Raw genomic sequence first — 26587 nt, forward strand, 5'->3', positions numbered from 1 at the left:
AAACAACTGCACCCTCACTCCACACACAAATCAAAGCACCTCCAAGGGCCCGGCCCAAATCACCCTCAGGTACCACCCCAATGCATGTGACACAATGCAATTCCAATTCCCACAGACCCACCAATAACCCTCGCCCTCCTCTACTCCACCACAGGGTCCGATCCAAACGACGAGCTACAGGACACCCCTACCAGCACACCTGCAAAGAGGGCCAAGACCAACGGCCAGAGACCCTCCACCTCAGCTGCACGCATCAAGACACGGCAGCAGCACAAATCAGGTGGCAGCACAGAGGAGGGAACATCAACAGGCACCCCAGCAGCCAGCATGCCCACAACACCACCACCACAGGTCCCCCCAATGGATGCCACAGAAGGCACTGCCTCCGGTGGCAGCAGCACCATAGGTGACACCCCATTGATGGCAGCATGCTCCGACACAGAAAACGGGGATGCCGAAGTCAGATCCATCCATGACCTGTCCCAATCCCCCTGTCTGTCCCATCCCGTACAACATGAGGATACCACGCAGGGGCACCCACAAGACGACGACTGGCCATCCCCCACAAGCCCTGTGGCAATGCAACATGAGGACAACAGCCCCTCTGTGACACCCCCGCAAATGGCCTTGGCCCAGCAGAGGCAACAGTCCCTCGACCAGTTGATCGAACAACAGCAGCAACTGGCCACGCTCCTCAAGGACCATGCTGATGAATGTGGGGGCACTAAGGCAGACATAGAAACATCAACTGAGACACTTAGGGCACAAATCGAGAGTAGCACCGAGAGCCTGAGAGTCCAAATGGAGAGAAGCACCGAGAGCCTCAGGGGGGAACTGCATGCGACGGCCAAGGACGTATGTGCCGAACTTGCCGCAGTGCGCCGTGTGCTCACTGAGCTCTCGCAAACCCTTAGGGACATGCATGGACGTGAGCAGGCAGACACATCATCCGTTGCAAGCTCCGTCCAGGGCAGCCCCCAACGTAGATCTGGAAGCAACAGGAACCTGCGCTCCACAGGCAGGGGTGCCCCTGATACCCGCAGAGGGGGCTTGCAATAGCGACAGCCCACTGACAATGAGCATCTTTGGACACTGGTGTTCGGGGGGGAGGTAGGGGGGTGGAGGGGGTGTGTTGGGCTCACTTGGGTGGCGGGTCGATAGGGTGTTCAACATGACATCACATATGCCATAAAAAGTGCACGATCAACCAATGAGATGTGTGGACATTGATCTTTGTGTACTAGGCCATCATAGGCGTACAGTCCATATTGTGCATGTCCCAGACACACGCAGTGCCACGAGTCCCGTGTCCATGTATCAGCCACCAGGCGTGAGTGCTAGAAGCATACATCAATGAGATGCTGACGAATGTCACGGGCCTCCGGTGCCTCGCAGACTCCATGAGGTGCTGCCACATCCCCACCCTCATCATGACCATCATCAGGTGCTTGCAGTTCTGCGTCAGGGGGCATGGGCACATTTCTACGTACGCACATGTTGTGGAGCATGACACATGCCATCACCATCTTTGCAACCTTCTCATGGCGGTACAGGAGTGCCCCGCCAGACCTGCTGAGGCAGCGGAAACGGCCCTTCAGTAGGCCGAATGCCTGTTCTATGACTACACGGGTACGTGAGTGGGCATGGTTGTAGTCCTCCTCATGCTGGTCCCGTGGGTTCCGGACTGGTGTGAGGAGCCATCTCTTCAGTGGATATCCAGCATCACCTGTATGTGGACGAGAAACGTATGATGTGGAATGCCATTGATACGTACGCACACCCCCCCCCCTTCCTGCAAGGTCATTGCCAATTCACATACCCCACATCATCATGCATGTAATGAGACTCACCGAGTAGCCAGGATCTGTTCCCTGCGTGTCGCTCCATGTAGCGTGGTATTGTAGAGTTCCTCAAGACCATAGAATCATGGGTAGATCCAGGGAATCGGGCACAACAATGTGTAATGATCCTGTTGGAGTCACACACCATTTGTACATTCAGGGAATGAAATTGTTTTCGGTTGCGGTACTGGGCCTCCATGGCATGTGGGACGACCAATTCCACATGGGTGCAGTCGATGGCACCAATGCAACCCGGTATGCCGCCAAGTGCATGGAATCCCACTTTCGTGTTTGTAATTTCCTGCTCCGAGCGTGGTAGGGAGATGTAGTCGTCTGCGTGCTGCAGGAGGGCATCGAGCACTTGCAATAGTGTCCGTGAGAACAGTGGCTGAGAAATGCCATGCAACTGTCCGACTGTGTGCTGGTAGGTGCCTGTGGCCAGGAAGTGGAGTACAGACACCACCTTCAGTAGGGGTGGGATGGCGGTTGGGCTATCTATCATGCTGACAAGGTCAGCCTGTGTCATGTCCACAATGGCGGCTATGGTGTCCCGGTCCAAACGGTAGAGGGTGTGGATCTGCTCATCAGTGAGGTTGAACGGATGTGCTCGGAGGCGTGGGATTGCGGGCTGCCTGCGTGGTGGTAGTGGCTGTGCTGGTGGGCCTTGCTGGCCCTGCCTTGCCCTCCTCCTCCTCCTGCGTCTCCTCCGTGCGGCCGGTTGTAGTTGGTGTTCGTCTTCCTCTTGGAGTTGGAGCACTTGCAGTGCTATCAGGTCCCCCAGGGCCAACATCGCGAGTCCTGCCGGTAGCATTTCGGTGTGGTTGTGGGAGGAGACTGGCTGTGCAATTCATGTGTTTTCAGGCTGTATGGCCTCCACCTGTGGTGATTCATTCCACCTGTGCAAACTGCTCTCCCCTTTGGCCGAGCACGTCACGCGCACAACGCTGCAATTCGGGGAATGGTATCTTGCTATTGCTATCATGTATTTGTACCCGATGGGCGTGTTGGATTGGTTGTTATGTTCATTCGGCTATGGTCCCATTGTTTCCCATTCTATCTGTGCAGTCGCGAACAGACTTGTGAAGGGTCAGTGGAACGTAGTACTCGAGTAACGGTGGGCCCTCATGCATCACTGTACCGAGTTGCAACGACGGGCGGGGCGTCCCATTCGTGGGTGAAGGCAGTTGCCATTTTCACACACAGCCGCACTCGATGGAATAATTAGTGATTTCAAACGGCCACAGATGCCTTTTCGACGTGATGTTGCAAATGAGGAATTCGAAGGGCAGCGCTTTCGGTTATCAGCTGGCGGCGAGGAGATGCCCACAGGTCTGACTGCAAATATAACGTTCTATTGTTCAATGTCCTTGAGACAGGGCCCATGGCGAGGGAGCAATGATTGATATGAATAGTTTGGGATGCGCATTAGCTACGTGGGCGATGAGGCCGGCCGTTCCCAAATACATGTTACTTCACAACACTGGAATTACGGGCTGGGGCACTGTGGATTTTGCAGGCTGCATAACGCACAGACTCAATGGATGTTTCTAATGTCATGTGAGTAAATATTCAGGCGTTTTGATCCCGGGATGAGGGAATGATGAATGGATGCATGGGCAGGTGATTTGATACAGAGTTTGCCATGTACAGGGCTTCTTGGGATCTATCCGCCTCCCCTACGCTATGTGATGCAGGCCTGCCATAGTGGGACCATCGTCTATCTGGCCTTGTTGAGCCCTCCCTGTCTCGAGGCGCCCTCAGACACTTGTGTCCATGCACGTTGACATTCCCATCTGATGGATTCTGTTTTGACAGACGCATGCACAGGTACACTCGTTTGTGATGGTGTTTGCACCTTGATATAGATGGTTATGAGTCGCAAGTGGTTTTGGGGTGGTGATGATCCTTTTGAGTGGGCTAGCATGCATATGGCTGTGGATTTCGTGTGATCATTGAAGTGAGTTGTTCGAATGTAGTTCTGATGGCCATTCTGTTCTTTTTCTTTTCTTTTGGTTGACAGGTATCTCCTCCCCTTTTGCCACTGCCATCTGTATGCCACTCCTGCAGATGGATTTTACTCCCGACACCTGCTGCTTCGTGTTAATCGGTGGAGCAGCATTACGATCTTATGGGACGATCGCCAATGGCCCACATGCCCTTACGCAGTACTGGTGTCTCGGAGCAACATTTCGGCCTTTCAGCTGGACTAGTGCCTCCCCATTGGGACAGCCCTGCGGTTCTGTGCGCTTCCATGTTGCCTTTTCGTACGTGAATGTGGCTCTGTGTACCATGGGGGTACAGGGCGACACACAAGTAGTGGCTGGTCATTTCTTGCGGATGCAGCCCACAATGGTGGTTAGTGTTTTGGAGTTCATGGCCTGATGGCTGTATGGGCTTGGTGTCTTTGATGTGCATAAATTGCTATTCTGATTTGGCCCGTGTAGCGTTTTTCTTTGCAAGTGATGTGGCATATGCCTATTTGGGGGGCGATGTATTGTGAGGAGATCTGCATTGGGTTCCAGCTTCGGGGTTTAGTTGCGTGGTACTGTACTGGGCGCGTTTGCCTACTAAGCCCGTGGGGTCAGGGATGGGGGCTGCCTATATGACAGTTTGAATGTTGTCATGCTCAGGGGCGGGGGATTGGGTTTTGTGTAACAGATGCCGGTCAGCCAGGTGGACTGGTGGAATGATGTGATTTTCGGAATGTTGCTGGGCACAGGTGCCTGTGTTTGCGTGCGTTTCTTGGTGGGGGACTGTGGTCATGTCCATTGGGATGGCTTCTGTATTGGTGCCATCTGTGACCTGCAGCTCCCATTGGCCCCTCTTGTGTTGCTTTTGTTCGTTGGCATGCATGGGTGCTTTGTACATTTCAATGGTTGCATTGTGACTTCATTGCACCTACCGGGAGTTGTACTTTGTGGGCAGGGAGCGGTGTACAGGCACTCAGTGGGGCCGTTTACGGTTGATTCGCGATGCCGTACTTCTCGCCATGGCGGGATGGTACATTCGGCCATGCCTGATGGCGTTAGGTACATGTCCGCTAGGGTCGGAATTGGCGTACCGTTGCACCATGGTGGTGTTTGCGGTTTGGCATGGCGCGCGCGCGCGTGCTTGGTGCAGTTAGCGTTGGCGTTCACTACGGTGTCGCTAATGGCTTCGTACTTTGCGGTGACTGGTCATAGTCGCACCGAGCGCTATTCGATGGCGGTATTGCATTTCCGCCATCGTTTTTCGATTTCCGCCAGGGTCGTAATGAGGGCCAATGACTTTGAATTGTGAAACAGCCTTTGAAAGAGAGACATTCACTGTACCAAGTGAAAGGCTACATTGAATGCAAAAGACTTGGTATGCTACATTGGACGGAACTTTATTATTGTATAAAACTTTCTTGAAACTGAGCCAGATATTACTGAATTGATCCAAGGGAAGGGGATTCAACCCTGGTCACAAGGATTACTATTTACAACTTTTGAGATTGCATTGATATATTGTTTTGTGGACTTTAAGACAGCCAAACTAACCTTATATTTCAATTTGTTGTGTATGTTAGTGTGAGGGCCAGATATTTGTTGGACAGTAGGTCATTTTTCTTTAGCCTTAGTTTGTTAGGCAGGGACATCCTTGTTAGGTTAGGGAAAGAAAGGCATTTGTCTACCCCCTTTTTATTTAATAAAATGGCTTCATGTGAGAAAAGTATACCTTTGTGTCTGTCTATTTCTAACGCATCACATACCCTGCCCAACAACTCTCCTTCTTCTGATGACCCATCTCTCCACCCCAGCCTCCTCCACATTCTCCCCCCAACCTCCAGCTTTCGACCCATTCTCTCGATATTCTCTCTCCTGCAACTCTCCACAAAACCTCTTCCTTCACCTCCTACTCCCCACACTGCCAGACTGAGCTACCTGCATTATATAGTAGGCTTACTCCTCCCATAGAGTGGTACTTACTTTGATTGAGGACTCTTGTGTACAGATGTTTGTGCTCATTTGTGATTGGGCCATGGGGTCGTTTAGAAGTGGGCGGGACTAAGATTACATGAAGGCCTGGCTACAACTTGGTTTCCAGAAGGGCCATGGGTTGGTATGATGTTTCCCTCTCATACCCCAGAATCCATGGTGTCATTGCCCACTACAAAGAATCATGCTGACTCTCAGAGTAAGTCGAAGGGCGTTTATTAAAATTACAGATAGTCTGAAGGGCTTTGGATTTCAAGCTTCTTTGGGGCCTACAGGGATCTAAGGGGGGGGGGATTGGCGCCATGGACGTCCCGCTCTAACTTCCCTAACCCAGATGTCCCTAGTGGGTTGTTAGTACTACAGCCAGGTGGCCCCTGCTGTCTATTGTCATGCAATATGTTTATTCGGATCAGATGATCCATCAAAAAAACATACAAAATACAAAAATACAATACGTAATCAAATTTACTGTTCCCTCTTGCTATTAAAATGCAGTGTCCCAGATTAAAAATATCAATCAAAACACAACTCTTTGTAAAAATAAAGGAAGATGAGAGCAAAATAAACAGTTCATGAACTCCACTGTTGCAGATAAAAAATACCAATCAAAACACAACTCTCCCTAAAAGTAGCATTTTTTTTTAGCAAAATACAAGCAATTCATAAAATCCAATACAAATTCATTCGAGTAGGGTGCATATTGCAAAGTTCATCAATAATGAATATTGATAAAAAAGAATTACTAAGCAGAAGAGAGAATAACAAGATACCCCCAATTCATTTGCGCCAATACTCCTTCTGGTTTTCCAGTAAATGAAATGAAATGATAATTTATTTATATTGCGTTCATACACAAGTGTTTCAGAGCGTGACAGGCAAAAGGGAGGGGAACAGGGAGAAACAAAGAAAGAAATAAAGAAAAGAAAACAGCGATCTTACTAGGCCCAGTGACATTAAGAAAGCCCAAGTGCATGGAAAAAAGAAAAGGGGGAAAGTGCATGGAAGGGGGGGAGTGGAAAGTCCGGAACAGAGGAGAGAACAGAATAAATACTAAATAAAATAAATGAATAAGGCGATAAACCATGGTAGTGCAGCCAGCAAGTGGCAGGTGATAGTTTAGTCAGATAAGATATAACTGATAAGTGGAGAAGAAAAGTGGGGGGCTGTATGGGTACAGAATACAGTACCCCAGTGCAAGGGGTGGTCTGGAGGCAGTGCAGGAGGGTGGCAGGGTGAGAAGGTACCTGGGCCCGAATGACAGAGGGTGGCCAGGTGCACAATGCCAGGAGAGAAAACAGATCAAAAGGGCAGAAGGGGGTCAAAGGCAGAAGCAAAGAGGAAGGTTTTGAGGTGCTTAAGGAACCGGAGATGGTTCTCCTCAAGTTTCAAGGTGGCCAGGAGGCTGTTCCAAAGGGAGGTCCCAGCCGAACACAGAGATCTACCCCGAGCTCTTTTCTTTGCAAAACAACTAACCCTGAGGGAGTGGGAAGTAGAGGAGCGAAGGGCTCGAGAGGGGAGGAATTTACAGAGGGATAGTTGAAGGTATTTTGGAACCAGGCCCCAGAAAGCCTCGTGGACAATGCAGAGGGGGGTTAAATGTAATCCTTGCATCCACTGGGAGCCAATGAAGGGCTTTCAAGGCTGGAGAGATACAATCCCAGGGCTTGAGGCCAAGGAAAAGTCCTGCAGTCCTGTTCTGGATTAGTTGTATAGGGCGGAGAGTGGAGGCAAGTAGATTTAGAAAGAGGCTGTTACAGTAATCCAGCCTGGAGAGAACTAGAGCTTGGGAGACAGTGAGCTTTTGAGGGAAGGAGAGGAAAGGCAGACTACCTCTAAGGACTACCTCTAAGGAGGTGCAATAAAAAGTTTGACTTTTTGGAGACGTCGGAGATGCGTGCAGAGAAGGAAAGTGTGGAGTCAAAGATAACCCCGAGGTTCTTAGCCTTGCAGGTGGGGGTTCGGATGGAGAAGGTGTGCCAATGAGAAGGAACTCCGTCTTGTTGGCATTTAGACAAAGATTGCTGGCGGTACACCAATTTTGAATGGCGATTAGACAATCAGAGATGAGGGAAGGAGAGGAGGTGGCTGAAGGAAGTCTGAAAATGAGTTGGGTGTCGTCAGCATAGCACTGGAAATTTGAGCAGAAAATGGAAATGCAGTAGGCGAGAGTTTCCAGGCATTGGTTGAAAAGCCAGGGCGAGAGGTTAGGCCTCTGGGGGACACCACAGTTGGAGAGGGAGATAGAAGATAGGAAGGACCCAAGTTCTACCTTGGAGGGTCGATCAGAAAGGAAAGAGGTCAGCCAGGCCAGAGCCTGATCAGTGATACCCAGGTTGTCACAGAGACGATTGAGCAGGGTGGTATGGTTAACCGTGTCGAACACAATGAGGAGAGATCAAGTAGGATGAGCACAGAGGGAATGTTAGAGTCAAGATTGGAGAGCAGGTCTTCGCGGATGTTCAGGAGAGCAGTTTCTGTGCTTCTGGCAGCTCTGAAGCCAGATTGGTGGTCATGGGGGGAGCCAACAGAGTCGGAATGAAGATTAAGCTGAGAGAGGGACAGCTTTTCCAGGAGCTTACCCAAAAAAGGGAGTAATGGAAATTGGGCGATGGTTGGCCGGGCATGAGGGATCAGCTATGGATTTCTTGAGGAGAGGATGCACAAGGGAGTGCTTAAGAGGGAAGAGCCAGAGGCAAAGGAGAGGTTGCAAAAATTGGCAAGGGCAGGAGCAAGGGTGTCGATATGGTCCTTAATGGTTTTAGAAGAACAGGGATGGACCTGTTCTGATGAGGTTTTCATAGATCAGACTTGTCTAGCTACCTCATCGGGGGAGAAAAGAGGAAAGGAGGAGAAAGGGGGAAGGTGGGTAGCTGAGAGAGGGTCAGCAAGCCGAGAAGGAGAGGGAGGAGGAGGGGGAGTGGAGGAGAGGGTGGACAAGTTGTCCTGGGTTTTAGAGATAAAGTGAGGCAAGGGCATTGCAAAGAGCCTGGGAGGCGAGAGGAAGGGTGGAGACTGCAGCAGGGTTGGCCAGCTCCTTGCAGATTTTAAAGAGTTCGGCCGAATTGTTAGATGCTGCAGAGATGCAGGCTTGTATGTGGACTCTCTTCTTGGTGCGGACAGCGAGTCGGTATTGCCTTTGGAGCAGTTGGCAGGCCAGTTTGTCAGAGGATGAGCAAGAAGCCCTCCATTTCCTCTCTGCCGCCCTACCCTTACGTTTAAGTGTAGCTAGGTCAGAGTCATACGAAGAGTTGCACTTGGCTTTGGACTTCAAACGGATCCTCATGACAGGGGCAAGAGCATTAAGAGTAGCGGAAATAGAGGAGTAGAGAAGAGAAAGAGCTGTGTCAGGGTGTGAGTCAGCCTGGGGTGGAGGAGGGAGGGAAAAGATTGCAGCGAAGGCCTCGACTGACACACGCTTCATGGGCCGGAAATCCGAGAAGTTCGGTGGCAATCTAAGAGTGGGCCAGTAGGTGGCCATTATTTTCAGATCATTTGGGTTAGCAACCCCTTTCTTTGAAACATGGCTCTTTTCAAGAATGATAATAATGCCCACACTGTCAAAACAGAATCTGCAGTCAAAAGAAACAAAACTGCAGGCCTATACGAACGGATGTTGGCTGTTCTGGGGACCAGCAGTAAAATTGACCGTCAGATACTATTATAGGCTGGGCGGATAGCAAATGAACCATGTCCTCTCTAACAACACCACACGCTGGGCAACCCGCCACATCAGGGTATCCACTCCATTTGGCTGTGTTTCCCTCAGCTGCAGGCAGTCAAATCTAGCATGGGTGATCTGCCAGCGATGTCTCTTTGTAGAATCCCAAATTAAATAGGGCTAGATCTCCTGCACCCGGCTGATCACTGCATGTACTTTATCTGAATTGGTTGCAAATTCCATGGAATTCCTTTTCATCATGAACGCATCTCCCAAGATACTTTTATAGTGTCTCATTTGGCCTTTGGTCAACAGGTTATCTGGCGGTGAAAGTACCCGGATGTTACGGGACAAAGCTTCATCAATATATTGGAGCCACTGGATTTTTCTCCAACTATCCTTTGCCATTGATGACCTCCTAATTAAGACGTGGCATAGGGTAGCATATTCATTCGCCCCACAGCCGAATCTAGAATAGTATTGGTGCCACGGCCTATTGGTCTTCCTAGAATTCCATTCCCAGTTCTCTATGAATAGAGATACAGGGGGTGGATCCCTTGGGTGCCAATAGCCTTTTAAACAAATGTATTCTCCTTCACCTGAATATCACAGACTTTCTGGAAACCCCATAATGGTGCTCCATAAAGGGCCACAGCTTTCGTCTGGGCAGAGTACATTTTTAAGACTACATCCAGCGGTTCTACCTGGTAGCAGGACTGAAAATGAGCAATCCTTCCAACTTGTTGGCTTAGCTTAGCTGATTGTTTCTTGATATGGGCATTACCCATGAATGAATCTGATAATCTAACTCCCAGATAATCAAATTCCTTGACTCTGGGGATTTTCTCCCCATTTCAAAGCATTGGGTGCATCTTCGCCATCCTCCTTTGTCCTACACAACCCAATACTGTATTGTACTTGTATTTATTTTGAGTCCCAAGTTTTCCATAGAGGCTGCATAGGCGGAGATCAGAATCTGGAGGGCCCTTTGGGTCTTGGCAATTAGCACAGTGTCATCTGCATATGCCAGGACTGGGAAGACCCTGTCCTCCAGATACGAATAATCTGCCTTCATGTTCACCAAGGCCTTTAAGAGCCCATTAATGTAAAGGGTGAAAAGAATCAGGGCTAAGACACACCCCTGCCGGACCCCACACCTGACCTTAAAACACACAGTGCAGTTTCCCCCAGGGCCACAGCACACACAAGCCTCATTCTCCCTGTGCAATTCCTATAACATCATCAAAATGGTCTCCGGACAGCCCATGGAGCCAAGCAACTGTCTGTTGTTCTTCTTGCGGCTAAGTGTGTCTTCCCTGAGAGGTTGGCTACCTGACTCCCTAAGGTTCTACTAGGCTTTCTCAAACCTAAACCGCCTAGTGGTCTTAGGAAGTTAGGGATGGTGCCTTTGTTTGTCCGGTGTCACTCTCACTTCTGGCCCATGCGCTCGTACGCAACCCTTCACTATACTGGTCTCTTAAGCTGTATTCCAACTACCACATCAGTGTGCCTCCAATCTCTCACTCTGCCTTTCACCTTCACCCTTTGATCTTCTTTTCTGACTCCTGTTCTTACTATAACTTGTACCTCCAATTACCCTTCTAATCCCGGTACCTTCTTTTCCCTCCTTCCTCTCACTTTACTTCCTCACCTCTTGCTATTCTTCTGATTATGTTTCACTCTATGCATTCTCCCCCTCACTGTCGCTCATCCCACTCTCCATCTATTATTGTTCATACGTCGCTGCTGACAGTACCCCTGTACTACATTTGCATCCTACTGCTCTTACTGTCAGACTCTTCTATTCACTAGTGCTTGCTATCACCCTATACTATCAACTACCACTTTACAGCGTATTTCACTCATTGGCTACCCTGCTATTTCTGCTACCTATCTTTACTCCCATCTACTACTACTTCACAAACCTCAGGGATATGCCTGCTCACCCCATCCGCTATCATAGAACCTAGGGATATGGTGTCCTGCTCACCCCTTTTGCTATCATAGAACCCAGGGATATGGTGCCTTCCGGAACCCTTGCGCTATCATAGAACCCAGGAATATGGTGCTCTGCTCACCCCTTTCGCTTTACGCCACTACTACCACTACCCCTCTACTATTTCTACTCTACCTTTACTATTCACACTTTCCACTCACACACAAAAACACTCCACAGACCCCCTCCTAACAATAGCCTCTGCCAGGGTCGGATTGGCCCCTCGGCCGGGCCAAAATCGTCCCTGAGGAGTGGGGGCCGGTTTCAGCCCAAGCCAGGGCCGACTTGAAAAAAAAAATTGTTAAGAAAACATTACATTTTTGAAGAAAAATTAACACCTGCAATGGCATCATTCATCAAAGCAAGGTAACACATGTTACCTTGCTTTGATGATTGATATGCATGCATGATGCATCATAAATTATGATGCATGCATCATTCACATGCTGCTGCAGCATGCAAAGTTGAGGGACCGGGGCCGCTGTCGGCCGGCAGCTGTCACTGTGCCGCCACTCCAGGCAGCACGGTGCCCCCTGGAGTGGCTGTGCTGTCGTATTAGTGATAAATATGTATTAGTGATATTAGTGATAAACAACCAATTTTAGGGTAGAATAAGCATCCATTTCGGACTATGTATTTTGACTTTCGCAAGTTGCAGTAATAGCATTTTTTTCTGTCGTTGTCTCTGTTATGATCATCACAAGACATTCCATCTAGGTGTCCTCGGTCACTTGACAAAATCCTTGTGCCTAAAGTCTGGTGTACAGTATCGAAATGTTTGACCATAGCAATTGACTTCATTGTGCCACAATGAATGCTTTATTGTAATGTGTCTATCTTTCCCATCTCCCTGGCATGCTGTTCAGAATGTTTGTTTGCATGTATGAGGTAACGAGTGTTCAGAGTATGGGAAGTCTATGTCAGTGCAATGCTTTCCCTATTTTGCTAACCTCTGAAGCCTGAAAGTAGATGCATGCAGGCTTGATATGCTAACAAATTTGCACCAGACCTGCAGATGAACTTAACTGGTCTGCTGTTAAATCTCAGTTACCAGTTTAATGGTATCCACTACAGAATAATTGCTCATTTTAGTATAGCCGATACAATAGCTCAGTGGGTTGAGAGCTCACTGCTGCGATGTGTGTGTGATCGGCAGGTTCAAATCTCAGCAAGGCCATCTCAGCCTTTCATCCTTCTTAGGTCGATAAATGACTACCAACACAGTTGGGTGATATTGTATGCATATTTGTTCTATAAAAAAGAGCTTAAGCGTAAGTGCTATAAAATAACATATTATCATTTGGCCGTGGACGTCTGCTTGCATTGACAGTAATTTGATAATATGGATCTATACACACATATATTAATGATACATATGGTGATCCATTCTTGTATGAAATGTATATAACATTAGTGAAATCATAACCATATTTTTGTAGTGTACTTAGGAACAATGATATTTGATGCAACTTCCTGTTTTGTCAAGGGGTGAAAGGTTGTGTTTCATCGCTTCCCGGGATGTCACTTTGGGGTGGGGTCAAATGACATCACTTCCGGTGATGTCAACAGAGGTCATGGTTTGTGAGGCAAGGGGTGGGCCACTTTTTTTTGGGTATCTGGGCCTATTTCTTGTCCCAGTCCGACCCTGGCCTCTGCACTCTGTTCACTCTCACCTCCTCTGGTCTCTCGGACGTTGTCCTCTGCCTCCAGTCCTCACTCAACTAACCCACACTTGCACACTCACACACACCTACTTAATACCCCACCCCGCCTAGGATTGGCCACTTACCATAACAAATAGCTTACCTGGCTCCACAGGGTGTGACAGGGAAAGGCCATCGAAGGGCTGAAAAGGCTGGTAAGCCTCACCCCTTTCCAACATACTGGAGTACAGGGACATTGGACGAAAGGCTTCCATGGGCCTTAAAAAATAATAATTACATCCCTGGTGGTGTAGTGGTGGGCTAGTGGAGGTTCCCTGTGGATGAGGGGTCCAGTAGACTCAGTCTACTGGAGCTACGCTAGTGTTACAATCGATGTGGCACCCCTTCAGTGCTGGACTGGCCCACCAGAACTTTCCACAGTAGGCCTCTGGGCATATGGCCTCTTTTCCTGCTTGGGATCTTGGGGGAAGGATACATAAATTATGAACGAAATTATGATCCAGGCTGAGTGGTTCACTATCACACTGGCTACTGCATTTCTTTTTTGCCCGGGCTTGGGCCTGGGCCTGGGCATTTGTTAGGGGCACCGCCCGGGGACCAGCACGTGCCCTGCAGCCCTAGATTGTCTGCTGTGCTCACATCACATGTGCAGCCCAGGTGACCTCAGTGCTGACTCTGCTGCTGACGACGAGGCGAGAAAGAGGAGCAACATGCCGAGGCCATTTCACTGAGCTCAGGTGCAATTATTAGAAATGTATGTTTTTGTTTATTTTAGGATCTAATCTTCATTCAGAGGCTCAGAGAGTTGTATCAAGTAAATGTTTGCTGCTGCCCGTCTCAAGCAACTTCAAGAAAATACTGGTGACAGGCTGACAGCGCACTCTTTTAACCACCAGTCCCTTGATATTCAGTAGTAAAATAATGCAGGCGACATCTGTTACGAAAGGCGCTCAGTGCCATCGGCATCACCACCACTCGCTGACTCTTCCATGCTGCGCGCAACTGGAAGATGTTTGTTTGGAATGGTACAGCGAGGCACAAAAAGCTGGTGTACACGTCCATACTTGCCAACCCCACTGATTTAGGCAGTAGGCTACTGATTTTTAAGTAGTCCTACCGCCTACAGATTTGGGCAACAGATCTCGGTGCTTTTTACAGTGGCAGGTAATTTATGTGACTCTAAGGAAAATCTGACTGTGCGGTGTGCGGGTAAGTGATACATTTGAATGATGGGCTCAGAACAATCCACTAGCCTGAGAGCTACATGACTCTGCCCTGCACTCTGGCCGGGACAGACCTTAGGCGAACCAACAGAGAAGGCAAGTGGCAGAGCGTGCCACCGATTCACACATCATCTGCATATCAGACTGAGGAGGGTATCAGTCTCCATGTTGTTCAGTGTTCAACCTGCAGAGCAGGAATAAATATGTACTGCCCGGGCTGCTGCTACAGAGCAGTGACAAACGTTGCCTACCACCTCTGTGTGATTAACTTCTGTGAAGGTGGGTAATTGAATTTGGTGTTAATTTACCATTCAGAATTATACAATTTAAACATTTTAGCATCTTTGCATGTTGTGCTGTTTGATGGGCTGTGCATTTTTCCATTTTAGAATACTCCAGTGGTGCCAGCAATGTATGTTTTGTAATTTCCTGTGATGTCATTGTTGTGCTAAGTATTATTTTGGAAACTTGAAAAATTCTACAGCTTTTTGGTCAAAGAATGTTGGCAAGTATGCGTGTCTAGCAGTCCCACAGATAAACGCGAACGTAAATGTTAAACTGGTGTGTATAAATTTAAGAAAACCAGTAATCCAGTTTGTTTTGTTTATACTGCGAGCAGTCCAGATTACTAAACATCAGGGTGCCACAGCAAGGCGTACTTTCTAAATGAGACAACATCTCTTAGAATGCATAGTAGTGTTGTACGCGTGTCCACTGTGAAGCTGCAGTGGTACTAGCCATTAAGAAAGTCTCAGCTCGTGGATAAGACACCGCCTGGCGAGGATGAGGGACCGGAAGAACACTAGTCAACGAGCGAGCTCGGCCTCTTCCGTAGCTCTACGCAAGACCTCTCAACAAACTCTGGGAACACAGATTGGAGAATGCGAACGCTGCGAGCCTGGCGTCTGGCGTCACAACGCCATGCCTGCTTCTGTATCCATAGCGACCGCTCGACACAAATCAGTGCACCAGGGAGAAAGTGAAAGGTGGAGGGTCTGGGCGAGCGCTGTAGGTGAGTGGCAGTGCAGCGGTCTACTGTGGTGGGAAAGGGGTACCCAATTAACTACTTTACTTCCCTATCCGCAACCTACCTTGTAGCAAGGCAACTGGGCATGTCGCTGTATATCTATATAACGTAGCCCTGTCTTCACGCACTTGAAAAATGTTCCCTTTTTTCCCTTGGAGAGAACTCTTGTCAACACTGCTTCATTCAAGAAGTGCACCCTGCTGTGTTTTCGAGAGGAAAGCCATACATTAAAGAACCATTATTTTCCGTTGAAATCCCTTTGACCAATGCAGTTTCATTGCTTCAGCTGGTATCACGTCAGTTGCCTGGCACACCCCAAGGAGGGCGTAGTTAAGCGTTTTTGAAGCGTGTGCATATCCATTGAGTAAATGCAGAGACAACATGTTGGAGAGTAGTAAAGTTTCCTTAGACTGGGTGACCGTGATCCGATTAAACTAATCCGGCGACATTTGGTTTCTGGGAGGCAGGGTGAAAATGAGTCGACAGAGGATGTTCTTATACATACAATAAACATATATAGATGTGAAAACATTTATCGGGTAGATATTAATTGGAAAAGTAGAATGTTCCTACTCAATACCGTTTGGAACAAACCAATCGGCGGTATTCGTATATGCCAAACAGGTACTTTTCTGTGGAGGGGCGGCTTTCCCTTGTTACTTTCGTCTTTGTTTACAAAGTTGTATATTACAAAACGGATGTGTGCTGAATCAATACAGTAAAATATCACGGTTAAGAAATGTTGAACTCATATATTTTACTTGATATTTCGAAATGCAGATATTTTCTCTTTCTTTGAGGCTTCTGACGTAATGTGGGGCTACTTGGTTGTGTGAATGGTTTGCAGCTTAGTTATATTGACACCATATTAGGTAGGAGCTGGTTGTTGAGAATGGTAGTGCAGTTTAGTTACTATGGTTTGGAGCTGAGTTATAGGATACCATGTTAGGTGGGAGCTGGTTGTTGAGAATGGTATTGCAGTTTAGTTACTTTGGTACCTTATCATGGCCAGTTGTTGTGGTCTGGTTGGTTCAGCGAGGGTTTTGTCTACTTCCTTTGTGCTTCAGGTCTGTTACTTAGTTGGCCACTTAGTGATAGGGCTGGAGTGTTTAATGTTGACATGGTGTGTGGAATATTGCTGGTTAGTGTTCCACTCATTTGTTGTGTTGGTTTATAAGGGAGGAGGATGTGTCATAATCGCGTCCATGGGGTTGGGCGAGTGTGTGATGTGCGTGTAGGTGATTGTGAGGTAATTGGGACTGTAGCAAGATACGCAGTGCGACAGTTGGCGCTTGAGTGAGCAGAGGTGGCTTCAGGGTGTGGGGAGCCGGTGTCTTGTCGTCCTATCCATCTTGTCCTTAACTTAGAGTGTCGGCTGAACCAAGGACCATAAAACGTATGAACTATTGTACAAGAGTCCAGAAGTACTTTCATTGATTACGTCACCTTCCTTGGGAAATTAGTATTATTACTAGCAGATATACTGGTTGCCGGGCTAAAATGTAACCAAACATTTTACATTGTTATCTACCAGTGAACAAAGAGACCTAATAATTAGCTAAATAGTATTGTATTCTTTACCAAGGTGTGGTCCTGCATATATAAGCCGCAGAATGATCCCTGTACACTTCAGTATACAAAATGTTGTCTGCCTTTCCAGTAGGGGCATAAACAAAAAATTACCTCAACCGCCGGACCCTTTCACTCTGAGGTCTTGTTTGATGTTGCTCTGGTGTCTCTTGCTGTTGTTTTGAAACATGCCTAGCTGCATCAATCAGTTGTCTGGTTTGCCTTTGTTGTGGGATCTCACGCTGTATTTGTGCTGTTCGCCTGCATCAGCTTGTTGTCTGGCTTGTCTCTATTCAGGCGATTATCAAAGTAGATTGGGCGGCATGTTGATTGAATTACAGGCTTTGTCAAGAAGAGTAAGAATGGAGTTCTCGAGGCTGAGAGTGTAGCATGAGAAGGACTGTTTCCTAATTTTCGCCGTGAGCCAGTCTAGGATCGAGTCTGGTGATGGTCGTACTGCAACATTCGCACTTTCCCTTAGCTGTTCTTTTCACCTATAAGTAAGATCATTCACGCTTCCTTGGCAGAATGTTTTCTCCATGCTCTTACCAACCAATTGCTCAAAAATCTGTTGTTGAACTCTGCATGTGCTGCCAATTCCTGTCTTATTGCTGTGATTTCTCTCAATGCCAAACTCTTGGATGCTTCTACTACTACCCAGTTTGATGAATTTATCCCATCTAACAATCCATTAGATCACTTCCAGTCAGTTTCTGGGCCTCAGTCCTTGTACTCAGTCAGCCCTGGACCATGTTTTGGAGACCATCTCGAGCCCAACCAATGTTGGCCACTGTGCTATCATTTACCTTCCAGACCCATCGTCAGTGTTCGATACAATGGACCATGGGATCCTGGTTGAAAGGTATGCTTAGTTTCTCTCCCCAATTACAACCAACTGGATCTTGTCCTTTTTAGCAGCAAGATCCCAACAGGTCATCCGTGGTCCGCATATATCGTCTGGTGCAATAGTTACTTATTGAGTGCCACAAAGCTCACAATCTCGCCCCTTCTATTCAGTGTTGACATTAGACCACCTGTTCACTCTCTTACAGCAATTTAATATTGTGTATCAGTCCTGCTCCAATAACACCCAACTTATCAGGCTTAGTGACAACTCTGATCACTTTCCCAATTGGCCCCCACACCAGTACAATGTACAGACCTGAATGAGGAAAAACCTGATTTTATTTGAATGAAGGTAAAACAGAGATTATAGCTTCTAAGCCCTCCTGCCAAAGTGTTTCCCACTCCATTTTATCACCCCTATGTTTAATAATATCAACACCCCAGCCCCCACTTCCATAACTTCAGGTTACTCATAGACTCATATATGTAGTGTGATGAATCTAGCAACATTGTCACTGATTCTCTGGAGGGAAGCTTCTCTCACGTGGCCATGGAAAGGAAGAAGCTACCTAACTGCAGGGGTCGGAATTCAGATTCAAGAAGCAGGAGCTGAAAGTAGCTCCTGGGTGTCAAGCATTTCCCTCTAACCAGGAGTTATTCATCTGACCCAGGAGCTGTTAAAGTCTCAGAGGTTTTCTTAGGATAGTGTGCGCATAGAAAATGTGTTGACACATTTTCTGCAGAAGATCAAAAGATTCTCAGATGAAAAGCTTTATAGAGATAGGATGGCACTTTTGATTTACTGTGGAATGCCTGAGAAATGGTTGAACTTGCTTTTATGTCCAATCTGTGGTAAGCACCCAAAATGCTCTGTCTTGCACTCTGTTACTGTCTGTATCTTTTTATTATCATCTTGTGCAATGCAGCTTCATATTTATTTCCCTTTTATGGCAGCCTCCCTATTTGTCTCTCTATTGCTTCCTCACACAGTCATTATTCATGTCTGCCACTACACCCATGACTGTCACTAGAACACTGTTTCTATTGCTTTTGCTAGCCTCTCACTGACGCATTTCGTTCTGCTACTGCCTCTTTCTGTGCTACCACCTTGTTCTCTCTCCGGCTACTGCACCCTATATCTACCCCACACTATGCCTTCACTTTTTAGGTGAAGAAATAGGGTAAGGTTTTAAAAGTCACTCTGGTTGTGCTTTTGATTAAGACTGAAAAATCTGTTTATGGTGCAGGTGTCGAATATACTAGATGACAAGATGTTTGATACAGGTGCTACATGACTCAAGCCGCAGTGTATCACAGGGGTTATTAGACCATATTTTAAGGACCTCAGGAGAATGAATAGTGCTTATACCTGCTATGGTTCCAACCTGAGATACATAGATTACAGATTTAAGACTTCTGCATCGGGTGCATTAACCCACTAAGAATATCAAACGACACCAAAACATTAGCAAACCATAATTTAGAACGGGCATCTGTCCCAATGTATTATGTAGTTTCTCTTAAGGGCCATATACAGCATCCATGTATGGGAGATGTTTTTTGTAGCTGACAACCTGTTGCATAGGTGTTGCCCTAACATTAAGATCCTGGTTCGACTTGCGATTTCTATTGACCTGTATGACATGTATGAGACTTAATGCATATTTTAGAGGGATTAGAAGAAAACAGGACATTTTTGTCAAAAGTGCGTTTTACAGCAACGGAAATGTTTTTCAGAATAGAACACTTTAAAAAAAAGTTATTTCATTTTCTTAACAAAATGACGAAGTATAGATGACTTCATCAGTAACCTCTGTTTAATGTTACAGTGAAAGGTCTCATTAAGGCAACTGTCCAGCTGTATTTGCAGGCATATTTTATAACTATTTTGTAACTGGCATTATGTGTACATCACAGCGCATTACAATAATGTAAAAGTCAACGTGTAAGTGGAGAGATTTGCAAGCAAAACCTACACCTGCTTTTTAAAATATGTATTCTCCATTTAGAGCCACAGTCCCCTCAAATTTTAACAAAGAAAAACAGTGGGATTTCCTGCAGTAAGTAATTGGATGGTCTTGTGTAGCCATTTATAATATATTCTTACAGCCTATAAGTGTTACAAGGAAATATGTTATTAGGCCTTCTAAAAAAAAGCTTTACAAGAAATATCAGTACTGTCATTGTTTTCCTGTAAAAAAAAAAAAAAGAGTGAAGACCCGGTCCCGCCGGACCAGGGGGTGGCTTGAGCGGGAGGAGGGGATGGTGGGTGGTTTAGAGGAACCGGACAATGTTCTCTTAGTTATGTTTTGCTATGATGCTCAGTCAAATCATGGTCTATGTATTGATCTGATAACTGTGCGTGTGCAACCGAATTTAAAATAAATAAGTTAAAAAAGTGAAATTGACTTAACTTTCTTTCAAAAGTGGCAGAAAGAATACGTTTGAAATTGTACACACGTTTTAAATGCTAGAAAGGCAAGTGTCACTTGTGCACACGCTGTTTCTATAATTTATATATTTTCTTGGTGTGTGAATCTTTAAAGGAATGGGTTCTGGTGGCACACTTGCTCTGTTTTTATTTAAAAGCAACTTTTGTCTTAGCTCACGGGTGAGGCTGCCAGGGATGATTTATCCATGTACCCAGGAGGCTAATTTTGCAGGACTGAAACCAGCTCCTGCCTTGCACTTTCAAATCTATTACCAGGAGCACTTTTATCTTTACCAGGAGCTAAATAGCGCTCAGCGCCCCTGAATTTTGATCCTTGCCACTCTCTGACCCTGGGGGTGGCTATCTGCAGGAGGACCACTTGGGGGAGGACAAACTCCAGAGAGCCAGGAAAACCTTCAGATGTTGTTCTTAATGACACCCATGTGCCTTTGCAACATACCTTTATGGCTTATTATGATGCAGATAAAGAATTCCCAAGTTTTCTGGACCAACAAACCTATTCATCCTTCCCCTTTTTAGGACTGAGGTGCAGAAGAGGGATGGGACAATGAGGCTTATGTGCAAATGCCACTTTCTAGTCTTTAGAAAGTGTTAGCTAATGCTGGGAAGTTTAAAACACACACAGCTGAATAGAATACGAGTGAAAGGCAGAGACTGCAGCGGAACGCAGCTTGTGCGGATGATGGTTGGAACGCCAAAGGCGAGCACACTGTGAAAGGCATCACAGAGGTTGACGAGAACAGCGTGCAGAGATACCTGGCCAACAGAAGCTTGCTGCTTTATTGTTATAGGCAGCTGGAGCCAACAAAAGCAAAGGAAGGTAAAGCAGGAGCCACGCGGCTAACGGTACATACCCCCATTCAGCGAAATGAAGGTAAAGAAGACGGAAGGGTGTGAGGAATGCTGGAACTCCCTAGTAATCCCTGAGAGAGCGGGCGGGTTACCAGAACGCGTGTCACATGTCATTCACAGCTCAAGAAAGCCCAATTAAAATAATTGGAGGAACTGATTTAAATACGAATAGTGGTAAGAAAAGGCTGGTGACACAATACTTGGAAAGAGAGATTGATAAAAATACAAACAGTGTGAAGAAAGGGCCTCTGACCCAATAATTGGAGAGAGAGGTTGAAACGAATACCACCAGTGTTAAGAAGGGGTCGGTTACTCACTATTTGAAAAGAGCAGTTGATACCAATAAAAACTTTGCTGAGAAAGGGTTAAAAGGGTTAGTGAACCAATACTGGAAAAGCAGTATTTCTTGGATGAAAGAAAGAGTGAGCAGAGAACTGAAAAGCCCTGGCAGGACAGTGAACCAGGCAAACAGTGAGTCTGGGATCTCGCACCCATAAACTGATAGAAAGTGTGAACATTTAAGAAAACTTTGTTTTAAAAGAGACTCCAGGGAAGGCTTATTCCCCCTGGAATATATGGGATGATGAAAAACAGAAGGAGGAAAGGGAAAGAGTTGTTTCCTTTAAACTGTGGAAGTATAATAAGTGGAGAAACTCAAGGGAGAAGTCGTCCCCCTTTGAACTGTTAAGTGAAATATTGACCCCTTTAAAACAGTGGAACATTATTTGACCTTTTTTCCGGAAGCACCGGACAGACCGTGAAAGACCAGAAGAAACTTAAGGGAACAGAGGAGCCCTTCCTCTCGTGGAACTTTAATTCCTTTGTTTTCCACACCATAGAACTCTGAGAAAAAGCTACAAGTACCTATCTTCAAGAAATCCCATTTTTACACTTTATATTGAGTTTAGCATGTAAAGGTCTGTAGGGTAAGGCCCAAAACTCAGCATTGCAAAAGAAAATAATCCAGTGAGCCACTAAAGTGCACAGAAGCAAGGAAAACAAATGTTTATTATGTGCAACCGCAGCTCGGAACAATTTGCAAATTATTCAACATTGCATCATTAAATACTGTTTTTTTTATAGTGGGAAGCAGAGTTGATTCTTGCACAATGTTTCAAGATGCATGTAAATTCACATTCACTGATTGTACAGTCTCAGTTGTGCTATAGCTGATTCTATAGATTGCCTAACACTATTGGCCTACCTTATCCCTCTTGATCGGTCCAGCAACTACCTCATGGTAATGATCTAGTTTCACACAGTTTTGATTGGACAGTTGAAAGGTTAAAATGTGTCACACACACCTTGGTTGCTCATTGGCTATGCCTCTTCAAAGGTTCTGGGGTGGGTTGCTATCATCATCATTAGCCAATCGTATTGTGAGGTGTATGTACACAGTGTGGTAACAAAAAAGAATACTTCACATTCTAATGGGACTCAAAAGTTGGCACTGACTTATTGTTCTCACCCTTGTGGCTGCTCATTTGACAGCTAGAAGTGCAACCTCTCGTTGGAAACTTGTTAATCTTCTTCCTTTTTCATGATGTGTCTGCATGACTTCATGGGCCGTGCTTCTTGGCCTTTTGCTCTGGATGTGCACGTCTAAATAGTGTATTTGTGTAAGCTTGGAGGTCAATGACCCTATTGCGTATGAAAACCTATAATGTAGGGGTTGTCAGGAATCAGTATGTCATCTTTAATGTATACCCTATTATGTTCAAGGACCTCTTGGCTTCTCTTGGTCCTGAATATCGATCTCTTCCTTGGTTGGGGTGCTCACGTTGTTCTGTATCTGTGCTTCCACTCCTAGGTGGATGTTTTCCTACAGGGGGCAGTATGTGTCTTCACTCTGAGGTCTACCCATGGTTAGCAACTCCAAACGGATGAGCTGCACAAAACGCAGCTGTTAGGCTGGTCTTAAAAGAAATGCACATGTTGACACCATTAAGATGTTCCGTAACTGGCTTCTGGTGAAGAACAGAACGACTTTTGACGTTACTGTGTCTCATGCATAACTGCCTTCAGGGTTCACCCCTTGCTTATCTAAGAAACATCATTCAACCCATATTACCCCACAAGAGTACTCTGCTCTGAGCATGTAGGATTACTGATAATACCAACTTTTTGTTGCACCACCAGGTTGGAAACCATTTTGTAGTGTGGGGTCGCATGAATTGGAATGCCCTCCTCCTCTCTCTTAGCCTTTAACCCAACCACCTGTGATTTGGGTCCATACGCAAAGCCGGCCCTTTAAGGCTGCTTTGATTGGGTGATCCTGAGTCCATTCATCTCTGCTGCAGTGATTATCAAGTGCCAAGAGGTGATTTAGTGGTATGCACTTTATACGTTATCCCATTTGGAATGTATCCAGTCTAGCTATTTGTGAAACACCCACCACATATGTTTAGAAATCAGCAATGAGCCATATTTGCATTATTGTTGTCCAGTGTTTTGTTTTTTTTTCAGCAGCTTCCTTCCCTTTCGTTGTCATAGGAATATAATCTATTGCAGTCCATTACCAGATAACTTTACCTTGAATGCCGATTTGTGACAAAAAAAAATAATCCTAAATAATATAGCCTGTCCTAATTTATAGCATCATGAAAATAAAGTTAAAGGGCGAAGGCAGGAACATATTGAATGACAATTGCAGGAGGTGGGGAGAAGTAAATTTGAAATACACATGTAAACTCAGTGTACAACATTGCTTTGTTAATATTTCATACTATTTAGAAATGTTATCAGGGCTTGCACATTGGCCATCTTTGGGCTAAGTTAAGAAAACGAATATTCATGTGTGCCCTCTTTTTGTCAAGCATTCGTAGAAAAGAATAGCAGGACCCAGCCATTTAGCCAGAGCAAGTGGAATTCTGGGGGTTTCTTTTTGACATGCTGTTCTAGTCCTTAAAGTAATACCTCGAAATAGTGTACCTAGCCCAGAGTTGAGACTGAGCAACCACATGAATATATTGTGTACCAATACATTGAACATTCTAAAAGCAATGGAATTGTAAAGCATTTATGTTAAGGTCAAGTTCTGACCCAGGTTCTCTTTGCCATCTGGCAGAGGGCCAGACAGTTTGCCTCTCGTTGATTTTCACAGGAGTGTTATTTTCTGCTGACTCCGATGTCCATACTCGTTAGTGTGCTTTCAAAGTTTATAAAGTGGGGATTCTGTAATCAAACTTCTGACCGGTGAGCTATGGATTCACATAAAATACCAACTCTTGTTTCAAAGGAGATCCACCCAGGCATTTTCCTTTTAGCTATCTCTTTAGAAAGCTATTGCTCTCTGCCTGTGTTTATGCAGTAGTACGTAGAGGTACCCTGATACCAGTCAGCTGTTCTGTGAGGCAAAGCTCTATTATAGCATCAGCATTTAGTAGGAGATGGTGCAACTAAGTTAGTTAGGGAGAGAGTTGTTGAATGCAGCTTCTTCTTGTTTTCAAATTGCTCTATACGTTGATTTTTTTTTTTTTCTCCACTTTTTGGCTGCATCACAATATGCTTGTCTCGGTCACGGGAGGATATCTGAGTGGCAACAAATTTGCTTTAGAAGCAAGAGGATGCGTAGCAACACAGGTTCGATCCCAGGGTCCTGCGTATTAAGCACGTTATAAGTAACCAATTATAATGCTTAATATATATAGTAGCAATGGTTTTCCTCTGATGCAGCAAATGCATTTCATTGGGCATCTTGCAACTAAAGCTGTATTTTCGCGCACACCTTCTAGTTGAATTAGACTGGAGAGCAGTAGATTTCACAACTGATTTTTACAGCAAAATATGGTATAGCATGAGTAGTATTAAAGTGGGATGGTGTCATAGAAGGTGGTTTATTCAAAAACATTTTTTGGCAAGTAGCACACTGTGGTCTTGGACAAAGCACATGTTCAAAGCTCTTGGGTTCGTTATGGGAAAAGAGAAGCCATTGGCACTTGGAGACTGTGGGATTTATTGCAATGTAGTCTTGTGATCTTGGGCAAACAGTGTATTCTGAGTGGCCATGCTTTACAAACACCATAGTGTGAGAGACTTTTTGTTCTGTGTGATGGTTCCAACCCGCGACGTCATTTAGGGGTCGCGAGATGTCTCCCTTGCGACCTCTGAAGTCTCCTTTGTGACCTTTTAAAAAAAGAAAGAAAAAAAAAAAGGGGGTTGGGGGTTATTATAATATATATATATTTTTTTAATGCAAGCTCCTGGCCTGTGGCCAGCACCATATGGCTCTTTACTTCTGGAGTGGCTGGCTTTCTTGTTCCGTACCCCCTTAAAAAAAAAAGAAGAAAAATAAGAACAGGAGTGCCACAAGTTGAACACTTTCAACACTGACCCTAAATAAGAAAGAGTAGGAATATCAAATAACGGGGCCCTCATTACAACACCGGCGCTAAACCATGGCGCTATTAGCACCATGGTTGCTGCCGGTATTATAACGAGTCCGCCATGGTGAAATAGGGAAGTACCAACCCATTCCAAGGTTGGTGGGGCGGTACTTCCCCATCTCACCCCGGCCCTTCCGCATTCCCATTTTTGCCCCATAGGGCATAATGGGAATGGGGAAAGGCAGTAATTGAGGTACCGCAAATTGCGGTACCGTAATTATCGCCAGGGTCCCTTTGCGGGTCCCTGCAATAACGGCTGGTTCCAGCCGCCGTTATGAGAATTGGGCGCTAAGGGATTACCGCTACCGGTAATCCCTTAGCGCCAGGGTCGTAATGACCCCCAATGTGTCTTTCTGGAATTCTATACAATAATTGCTAGACTCATGAAAGGTTTATTTCAGGCACACTCCAGGGGGTGAGTCACTGATTTAGTCTGTTCTTAAACGCCTCAACTCAGCCTTTCATCCGTCTGAGGTCGATAAATGAGTAAGAAGGCAGGTTGGGTGATATTGGGTGTATATTTTTTCTACATAAAGAGCTTAAGCGTAAGTGTTTTATAATAACGCATCATTCTCATTTGGTCATGGACGTGTGCTTGCATTCACAGTAATTTGGTAATATGGGCCTATACACACTGATCTTAACGATACATATGGCGATCCATTCTTGTATGAAATGTACATCACATTATAATATCGTAACCATATTTTTCGTAGTGTACAATGCTATGTGATGCCACTTCCTGTTTTGTCAACAGGTGAAAGGTCGTGTTCCATCGCTTCCTGCGATAACACTTCAGGCTGGGGTCAAATGACATCACTTCCTGTGATGTCATCAGGGGTCAAGGGTCGTGTGGTGTCTCTTCCGCTACCCCTGGTATTTTGGTGAAATGTCGTCCCTGGTTCCACCTCAACTTTTCAATAAGTCATCCTGCAAGTGGGGCTCCCACCGTCCTCTGTTCTCTGAAGTATTGCCTGGGAACAGCCTTAAGACTGGCTTATCGTTGTGTGAAATCAGCTTCCTGTCACATAATGCCCCGGCTCTCTCCTCAGTCTGTATCTTAAAGTGAGCCATAAATCCCCCAATCCATATATGCAACTGGTGGGATTCCTGTA

General features: G+C 46.0%; 1 protein-coding gene across 3 annotated transcripts in view; it reads left to right on the top strand.

Moving 5' to 3' along the window:
* Nucleotides 1-15264: 15264 nt before the first annotated feature.
* Nucleotides 15265-26587, top strand: part of AK9 (adenylate kinase 9) — a 1784103-nt gene continuing 1772780 nt past the window's right edge. For all 3 annotated transcript variants that reach the window (XM_069606660.1, XM_069606662.1, XM_069606661.1), the window contains exon 1: nucleotides 15265-15353. The gene's annotated coding sequence lies outside the window, so the exon portion shown is untranslated. The remainder of the gene's footprint in view (nucleotides 15354-26587) is intronic.

This window comes from Ambystoma mexicanum, chromosome 4p (genome assembly GCF_040938575.1).
Source record: "Ambystoma mexicanum isolate Mex_15411 chromosome 4p, UKY_AmexF1_1, whole genome shotgun sequence".
NCBI classification, from domain to species: Eukaryota; Metazoa; Chordata; class Amphibia; order Caudata; family Ambystomatidae; genus Ambystoma; species Ambystoma mexicanum.